Source organism: Rhipicephalus sanguineus, chromosome 1 (assembly GCF_013339695.2).
Source record: "Rhipicephalus sanguineus isolate Rsan-2018 chromosome 1, BIME_Rsan_1.4, whole genome shotgun sequence".
Classification (NCBI taxonomy): domain Eukaryota; kingdom Metazoa; phylum Arthropoda; class Arachnida; order Ixodida; family Ixodidae; genus Rhipicephalus; species Rhipicephalus sanguineus.
Window position 1 is genome coordinate 116,644,641 of NC_051176.1, and position 9,186 is coordinate 116,653,826.

General features: G+C 47.3%; 1 long non-coding RNA gene across 1 annotated transcript; it reads left to right on the forward strand.

Moving 5' to 3' along the window:
• Positions 1–826: 826 nt before the first annotated feature.
• On the forward strand, positions 827–1,231 carry LOC125757002 (uncharacterized). Its single transcript, XR_007414989.1, has 3 exons — positions 827–876; positions 917–1,036; positions 1,077–1,231. It is a non-coding gene; the product is annotated as an uncharacterized LOC125757002 (long non-coding RNA).
• Positions 1,232–9,186: the final 7,955 nt, after the last annotated feature.

The window sequence follows — 9,186 nt, forward strand, 5'->3', positions numbered from 1 at the left end:
GACGAGACGCTCTCCCTTCCCACGCTTCTGTTTTGCGCATTGGCAAATGATCATGCCACAATTGCCTTCAAGGTATACCAGTAAACAGTTATTATTTTAACAAATATTCTATTTCACCCTCGTGCGTGACACGCTTATAACTCGAATAGCATACGTAATCTGTTCAACAGATCGAGATATAAACAGCCGAGCGAACCGAAAAGGTGAAGTATCCTGTCTCCTGTCGCATGAGATCTTTTCCAGTAAAGTTTGTGTAGTTCACTGTAGGAAGGTGTGTTCTTCGAAGGGGGCGAATTCATTCCGACCAACTATATGCAGCCACGTAGAACGGCGCCCCCCCCCCCCCCCCCCCCCCCAAATTTTTTTCCCGTGGCATACATAGCACGAAATGCCACTCGACCACATCTGCCTGCCAGGCCCTGTTATGACTGGGGTAGGGCCCTTCGGGTGCGCGGCGTAGGATCCGAGGTCGTTGCATCCCACCGCTGCCACCACTGTTACGAATGGGGCAGCGTGGCCCATCGCTATCGTGCTCGGAGTAGTCAGTAATGGCAAGATGAAGAAGGAAAAGATTTTATGTACACTATTTACATATTTTTGCTACCAGGTAACATGACTGCCAGCCCGACCACGTCGGCTGGTTCGACTCCGTTCGAGTCGTTCTCCTTCTCCGATCTCCCTCTCGATCCACGGACCGGCACGGCCTTAAATCGTCTAGCCGTCCATTGTCCTGCTGACTGTCCGCCGGTCGCAGGTGTTGGCTCCTATTTCCTTCTTCAAATTGCGGCGCGCTGCTAGAAGTCTCAATTGCGACGCGCTGGTAGAAGCCGCACGCAGGTGTTGGCTCCTTCTAACTTGACGATCCGCCGGCCGCAGGTGTTGGCTGTCTTCTAACTTGATGATCCGCCGGCCGCAGGTGTTGGCTGTCTTCTAACTTGACGATCCGCCGGCCGCAGGTGTTGGCTGTCTTCTAACTTGACGATCCGCCGGCCGCAGGTGTTGGCTGTCTTCTAACTTGACGATCCGCCGGCCGCAGGTGTTGACGGTCTTCTAACCTGACGATCCGCCGGCCGCAGGTGTTGAACCTCCTTTACACCGCAGGAGTTGAGCAGCCTTTCCATAGCTGGGCAGCTTTGAAGAACGACTGGCGTCAGTTGACGGGGCCGGCCGGGTGAAGACGCCGTTTTCCCCGGATTGCAGACAAAGCATGCAGGGGTTGATCCCTGCTTCGACGTTCGGTCACCTGCTCTGGCACAACAGCCCCCACTTCAGATCAAGAAGGTGACCCCCCCCCCCATCCTGAAAAAAAATTTCTTACGCCCCTGCCTGCAATGCGCGTTTACAAATGCGACGAAGTACTTCTAGGGAGCGTGGTACTGCTAAATGTCCGGCCACGCTCTGCAGTGAACGCGCCTGCACCCAAAGCGCTTGGAAGGGATATGGCGGCGAGAGGTCACGTGATGCGAGTAAGCCAATCACGTCGGCGGCGGCGCGCGGAAAACAGATGCGATACTCTGAAATTTTTCCAGTGACTCTAGAAGAGCGTAAAGAGCGCGCTTTAAAGATCGATGCCCCACGCATCGCGATGAGTGCGCGCCTCTGCAGGGCGTGGTCGCTAGTGCGCGCGCTTGCCTCTTGATGGCGGTGGTTTGTACGTCTTGTGCTCCCACCGCAAGAAAGCACGAAGACCACTTAGTTCACTGCAGCGGCCGCTTTTGCGAAAGGAGCACGCTGCTCACGCAAAAATAAGTTACAACTGTGACAGTTTGCGCTCATCCTGTGTATGTTTGTTCCGTGCGTCCTTTCTGCTTAAGCATCGCGTTGCAAGTTTCGAACTGCCTGCCAATCTTCGCGTGACATTACAATTTGTTGCTATAACATTCATTCCTTCGCCGTTGGGGTGAAAGAATGCCCAACAAACGCTCAACTACGTCTGTGAAGACACGTTTCACTTTCGTGTTATACCGATTCCTATGACAGAGGGATCAGCCAGGTTTTCGTTAGAGCGCAACATGCAATACCTTCGCTGCTGCTTCTATTTTTCCTTCAGTCAGTGAACTTCTCACGTTTCAATACTTTTTATCCCGCTACCTATTATTTAGTGGACGAGAAAAGGGGTGCCGCGGACCCCGATTTTAGTTAACCCCGACCACAAACGAGGCAAGAGGCAATACAGCCAAGGAAAACATAAGAAAATTGTTTATAATGCAATGGAGTGTTTCATATAACCGCTCTATTAATAAAGGGAGACGCAGGGAATTAGCTAGCAATGGTCAAACCAGCGCAAAGCTTGTACTGCCGAATCGTCGCCTGCTTTCTGCATGAGCAGCGCTCTCTGCCTCGGCGAGTATAGTGCCGGTCTTCTTCATCACACTTCCCCTCCGGAAAAGAGCCACCTTGGCGACTTATTGGCAGAGCACGAATGCACAGTAATAGTAAAGCAATAGCTGGTCTATATGCATAACATCATGCCCTCAACATTGTTGGTCAGAAGAAGGATCCGGCGACTCGACGACGTAGTTCACGTGGGAAGTTTGCTTGACCACTTGGTATACGGGCCGTGGTACTTCGAAAAAAGTTTCGTTGACTGACGGGGGCTAGCTGAAAGAATCCAGAGCCACACAAGTCTGTGGCTCGTTTACGACGCTGATGGCTTCGAGACTTACCGATCGTGTTTTTGGCGCTGCTGATGAGCAGTGCTGAGAGATCTGACGACCTGGCGACGCTCTTCAGCGTGTTTGGCAGCCTGGGAAGTTGTCGTCGACTCACTTACGTCAGGGTGTTAAGAAATATTGTATCTATTGGGCAGGAAGGTTCGTGTAGATACAGCACGAAGTAAGAAGAGTATCTAGTGGTGGTCTGTGTAGCAGCATTGTGGGCGCACGTCACAGAGGGAAGGACATGGTCCCACTGTCAAAGATCGGAAATGACGTACATTACCACCACATCGCCCAATGTTCGGTTAAATTGTTCTTTATAACCATTAGTTTGATCATCTTAAGCCGTGTTGGTCAGATGAAAGATGTTTCATTCCTCTAGAATCGCTTCTACGTAATCATAGTCGGGCAACACACGTCCTCGGTATCTAAGCGGCTCATATGGTGCGCCGTCCCGTGCGATTACGTGGCGTAAAAGGCGGTACATTCCGCGCCAAGTAGTAGCGGAGTCAGAGAAAGGTCGCGGGATCGAATCCCAGCCTCGGCGGCCGCATTTCGTTTACGGCAGAATGCTAGAGGCCCGTGTACTTAGATTTGGGTGCATGTTAAAAACACCAGATGATCAAAATTTCTGAGGTCCTCTACCGGAGTCCCTCTAATCATATCGTGGTTTGGAGACGTAAAACCCCAACAATTATATTATTAGTCAAAGAAAGGTGTAAGCCTTCAATACTGCGGTATGTGCGCACTGTGAGTCAGCGTGGAAGGCGGCACATATGTCTGAACATAAATGACGCGGAATAAGAGCCATTTGCGTTCCTCGGAGAGATAGTTGCGATGGTAGAGAAGCCGTCGCGAAGAATGAAATGGTGCGCTTGACGGCGACGTTGGTTCACGCACTAATTCTATAAGGAAAGCAATCCGGGGCTCCTCCCGTTGCTCCAGAGGAATGTCGGCGAAGGCGAGTGGGGACGCGTCTGTGGCACAGATGGGGACACAGCACCAGACGGGAAAGGCGAGCGGGACCGGTCATCTGCAACAGAATGCTTGCGTCCAGAGAGGCGTCTGTTTCTCTCGCGCTGTACCCAAGAAAATCGCAATTTCCACTTTTTTTTTTTTTTCACTGTCCAGTGCAAAACTAGGTGGCAACCACTGCGGCGCTACTTCTCGCAGACAAGCGAAAGAGTTCTTCGCACTTCTTCCGAGTTTAACAGAGAAACGGATAAGCACTACACACCAAACGCAAATAATAAACGGTCCACTTCTGTATTTGAGACAACTTGCCGTTTTTCCTGACCAAATTGTGCTGTGACACGCCTTTTCTCAAAGTTCGTCACGTGAGCTTCCGGTCCGGCGCAACGCAGCTGCCGCATTTCCTGCGCACCCGGCGCGCTTAGTTTTGATATCGCCGGGATCGGGGCCTTGAATTTCGATTATTAATATCTCAAATTACCTGTGTACCTCGGGATTTTTTATAAAATGGGTGTGCCATGAATTGTGAAGTCCTACAACTTTTCTGTATAAACAACTGGCCTCAATTTAGTTATTAGAAAGTTAATTAACACTTTTTTGTTAATTACACATTGCAATGTAACTGTAGGTGCGGCAAAGTTTTTCCGCGTTGTCGTAGAGTTCGTTTGCGAAGACGACAGGGGCCTGACTGTCATAGCATTTTTGTAAAAAGTATTTATTGTCTAAGAATAAACACCCCATATCAGTTCAGTTTAGTTTTATTTCCGGAAAGGCCCCCATATATATATATATATATATATATATATATATATATATATATATATATATATATATATATATATATATATATATATATATATATATATATATATGTGTGTGTGTGTGTGGTGTGTGTGTGTGTGTGTGTGTGTGTGTGTGTGTGTGCGTGTGTATAGCGCCATTCACAGCGCCATTGTGACTCATGTATACTTGTAGGAAGGAAATAAAACAACTGGATACAGCATAGGGTTAGCACTTCGACATGATCCGACAAGGTAAAATTCATATTAGAGACGTCAATATGTACACCCTCATATATACTTTCATACGTTTCACGTTGAAGTGCAGCATGAGAAGCCCCTTCAACTCCTCTAAACACACACACGCACACGCACGAATGCACATGCACACACACACGTTTTTTTATTAATTGATATTCCTGTTAGTTTGAACGGATCAATGTGTTTGTATACGTGTTCTGTAAGTAAATATTGATAATTGGCAGTCAGTACGACATTCTTTCAGCCACAGAGACTCACCCAAAGCAACACAGCGTACGATGATGATGACGACGACGCTCAGGAGATGAAGAGGTGAAGACGAATAACAAACGCTTGACTTTGTTCATTACATTCTACAGGTGAGGAAAACAGCCTAGTGAATAAACGCGCTAGTCCCCACCCCTTTACGTCGACGGAGAACACTGCGCAAAGGGCTTCTTTTCTTCCTTCTGCGTTGGTAATTCAGCACTGCTTGTCCAACTCACATTCGCTTTCGTGCTGCTTTTTCGTTTCACCACACGCTCCTATTGGACGGTAAATTCGAATAGCTTTCAGCGTCGACGAAAAAGAAGGGTTGTAAAGTGCGGCACACTGATAAGTGGTCCTCCACCACCGGCATCGACGTATGTGGTTGCGGTTTGTAGAAGCTGGCTTAATCTCAAAGACTTGTACTGGAAGACGGAAACAGAGTGACATCTCCCATTGCTATACGCATGGTTTTCTGTCCGAAAAGCACGATGCCACATATCACTTCCTCTGTGAGCGGAACATAACAGCCGTGGCAAGTTTCTACAACACATTGAGGCGCTGGGCTTGTTCTTCGCCCAATGATGCGAGCTTACGTGCACTTCGTCGCCAAAAACGGGGCGTAGATCTTGTGTCAGCATTAAGTTCGGTTCATTATCAAATTATCTCGCTACTGCGCTCGAAGTGAAGTTCATTTCACGCATTCGGAAGCAGCATGAAAGTGACTCCCTCTGAATCGACCACGGTTCACACTATAACTTTTCTATTCTCATGAAATGATCGACAACTTGCTTTCAGTTACTTGAAATGCGTGGCGCAAGGTTGCACTTCTCACTTGCAACCTTGCGCCAGGTATTTCAAGTAACGATGTACCAACTAGCCCAACATAACGTACTGTTAAACTTGCTTTCAGAACGTTACTGTGCTTCAAAAACGGCTTGAATAGAAGCTGAATTGGTTTGAAGGGGCCCTGCAACACTTTTCCAACTAGCCATGGAGTGGCTTCATTAAACGAGTTTATTGCCTCACGAATCGACCGCCGCAAAATTTTTTAGAATCCGTCCAAAACGAGCGGAGTTACAAAGATTTGTCGCACGCGGTAATTGCTTTCTCTCTTCTGTCGAACCGACGAAAGCGCTAGAAGCTAAGCAGGGAGGAATGGCACTGGGGAAGATGGTACGTCACGCGCGCCTCGGGACCTTGAACACTTTTTCTTTTTCTTTTTTTTTCTTCGAACGCGCGGTGTACTTTCAGTGCGATCGCGCGTGCAAGTGACGGCCTCCCGCGGCGGCCGCAGTAACTACCGAGCGCGCCATGTTCAAATCAGCTAATGGCGTGGAACTTGAGTCAATGACGCAGTGATTTTGAGTAAACAGCATCATTTGTCGAGAGCAGAGGAAGCGATGTTTAGCTGACTCTGAGATTTACTGTAAATCCCAGGCCGCGTGCTGCGCTGTTTGGCTCGCGTATTCTCGGGAGCCTCGACTACCTATCGGCAGTGCTTTCTGACCATGCTGAAAAGTGTTGCAGGGCCCCTTTAAGAAAACTTATTTTCCGTCAGGCGCTATAAGTATTCGCTATGAGAGTTCGTCTAGTCCCGTCCTGCGTAAAGCGACCACTTTTCCCATTGTTTCGAGAAATATAAAACCATATGAGGGTTAAAGCGCTGTCGCCCTCAGTACCAGCTTGGCGCCATATCTTGCAGGAATATACATATATACATGGTCAATTCGTGCAATGTATATACACTTCCATTGAACCCATTGAGAAACATTCGCTCGTTCCTTATTCCGTATTCTTTTTCTCTTTTTTATTTCTTTTTATCATTGCGCTACGTTTACAACTCTCGCCAGTGGTGAGGACGTCCAGTGCTTGGAAACGACATTGCCACTCTGTTTCACAATCATTCATGATTTGTTTACGCGCGGTTGTAAAAGAAGCGTGCCGACGACCGCCTCTAATAAGAGAGAGCTGTAAAGATAGGATGGAAGGAGCTATTATGCAACGGCAGTTTGCGGTTTTATTATTATTATTTTTTTTTTTTGGTGCGTGTTTACTGTCGTTTTTTACGCGTATTGGATAAGTGCCCAGGCAAATGCGGATGGCCACTGACCGAATGAAGGTCATATTGTCCTACTCTCCCGCGCACTGTCTATTTTAGCGTTATACTCCGTAGCCACTCGCATCGCCTCCCTCATATCCACATAGCTCGAAACTTTTCAGCAATTGAGCGTTGGCCATGTCCACTGCAATAGCCAGTGTCTGATGGGCGCAGGAGTCGTTCAGGCGCAGTGATAGGCGCAGGAGTCGGGTTTGCGCAGCAAAAAAAAAAGGCAAGGTCTTCGCCGCCTTTCCACCCACTGCCAATGGGACATTATTGTCACGAGGTAGTGAGCGACCGTTGCCAAAACTTTAGCGTCTCGAGACTTCTCCAGTAAGCATAATCTCGCTTCTTTAGGCACGTCTTCGTCATAATACACACTTGGATAAGCGTATACGTATTCGAGTGATAGAAAACTATACCCGGAACGCAGGTGACAAACCGTCAGCACGTTTTTGCTGTTAATGCCAGCGTACTCGGCTTCTGCTTAATATTCGGTACAAAATAGTGGCTACATGTAGAGTGGTCCACACAAACCGCCAAGACGTCGTGTATCTCATGGTAACCCATGGACTGTATCATAGTGTCACGTGGTTGTGACGGTGAAGCACGGAAAACTGAAGCCCGTAAAAATTGAACTCTTTATTGGGTGAACCTGTGCTCGCAAAAAGAAGCAACTCAAAGTACAAGCAATCCTCGCTGTACACTGATAGCAGCGAGTACAATGGTCGGTCGTCGGTAATCTGATCGTCCGTGAAACGTGTCGGCTTTTTTATAGATGCCTGAGGGAACCTTCTAGCTTTATCGTTGGTGCTCGCGTTAGCCCCAGAATAAACTCGAATACTCGCGTCCTTATTGTAATCTTAAGAGAGTAGTCCGAAACTATCGCGAAGTTTCTCAAAGATTGCGGTGCTGACAGTTTGTGAGGATGGAGCCCGCGAACACATAAAAACAAAAAATAAGCACGCGTGGTATATAGAAGAATTTAACACCGGTGACTTCACATAAGATAACTTAACACGTTACATTCGTGGCGACACGCTTCTGGCAGGTGCCTTCTTGAACGTTAGTGTCGTTTTTTTTCTATATAACTGAATATGTTTCTTTAATTTTGACCCTTGATGTATTCACCGTGATATCGGTCTATAGGAACATTCCACAGGAACATCGAGCATATGTTTCGTGATTGTCGTCGTGAAAGTCAAGAAACATGTGCTCGATATCTAAGGGATACTTGTTGGGGGCAACCAATGAAACAAATACTCGAGAAAGAAAGAGTAGGAAGCTAAAGGCCGGGCGCTAAACAAAGCAAAAGGTCGATTTTTCTTTGTGTTAAAACAGCGCGAAAAATGGGATGGTGAACTCATGCAGGGCACGTGTGTTCTGTCTGTTCCCTGTCGTGCGGTAATTCCGCTCTTCTGCCGCAATGTTTATGAACCGAGCAGCCCACCTTTAAAAAAAAACCCTGCGCTATTTCTTTCTTCAGTCTTTGTTTTCTTCTTCGCGCTAGCATGTATCCATTCGATGTCAGTCGACTCGCCAAGCAACAAGTCTCACCCAGCTATACGCTCTATGGTTCCCGGCTTCCTACAAATGAGGCAGTCAACAGACCTTGTGGGTTTCCGCAGAAATGACTTTCCATAGTTACTAAGTTCAGTGAAAGAAGAAGCCATGTTGTTTGAAACAACAGCAGTAAGAGTGTCGTCAGTTTGCTGCAGCTGCGGTTATCCTTGCAGAAGCAAGAATAAGAAACGTAACACTTGAAGAGCTGTCACCACAGTCGCGTACGATTGCTATTCAAGAAACTCTCAGTTATTTATAGGGTGGAAAGAACTAGGCCATCTGAAAAGGGGAAAAAGTTTTGTTAGTCATCACATGTGTATGTATGACGCAATAGCTTATTTTAATATTCTTTTTCTAGCTGAGCCTCATATAAAGAGAATTAGTGACGTCAGCAACATGTGCTCAGGACTCCTCCAGCACAGGTAAAGCTGATCATGTAACCACAATACACCATGATTTTCATCACGTAGCATACTATACATATAATTATTCTACTACTGCGGAGTAACATTCAGGTCCTCTTCGTGTCCATGTTCTCGCGGTGTCGCAAAGATTGCAGGATGATCAACAGATCGCAAGAAAGTGTTACTAAAGTGCTACAGCTTCG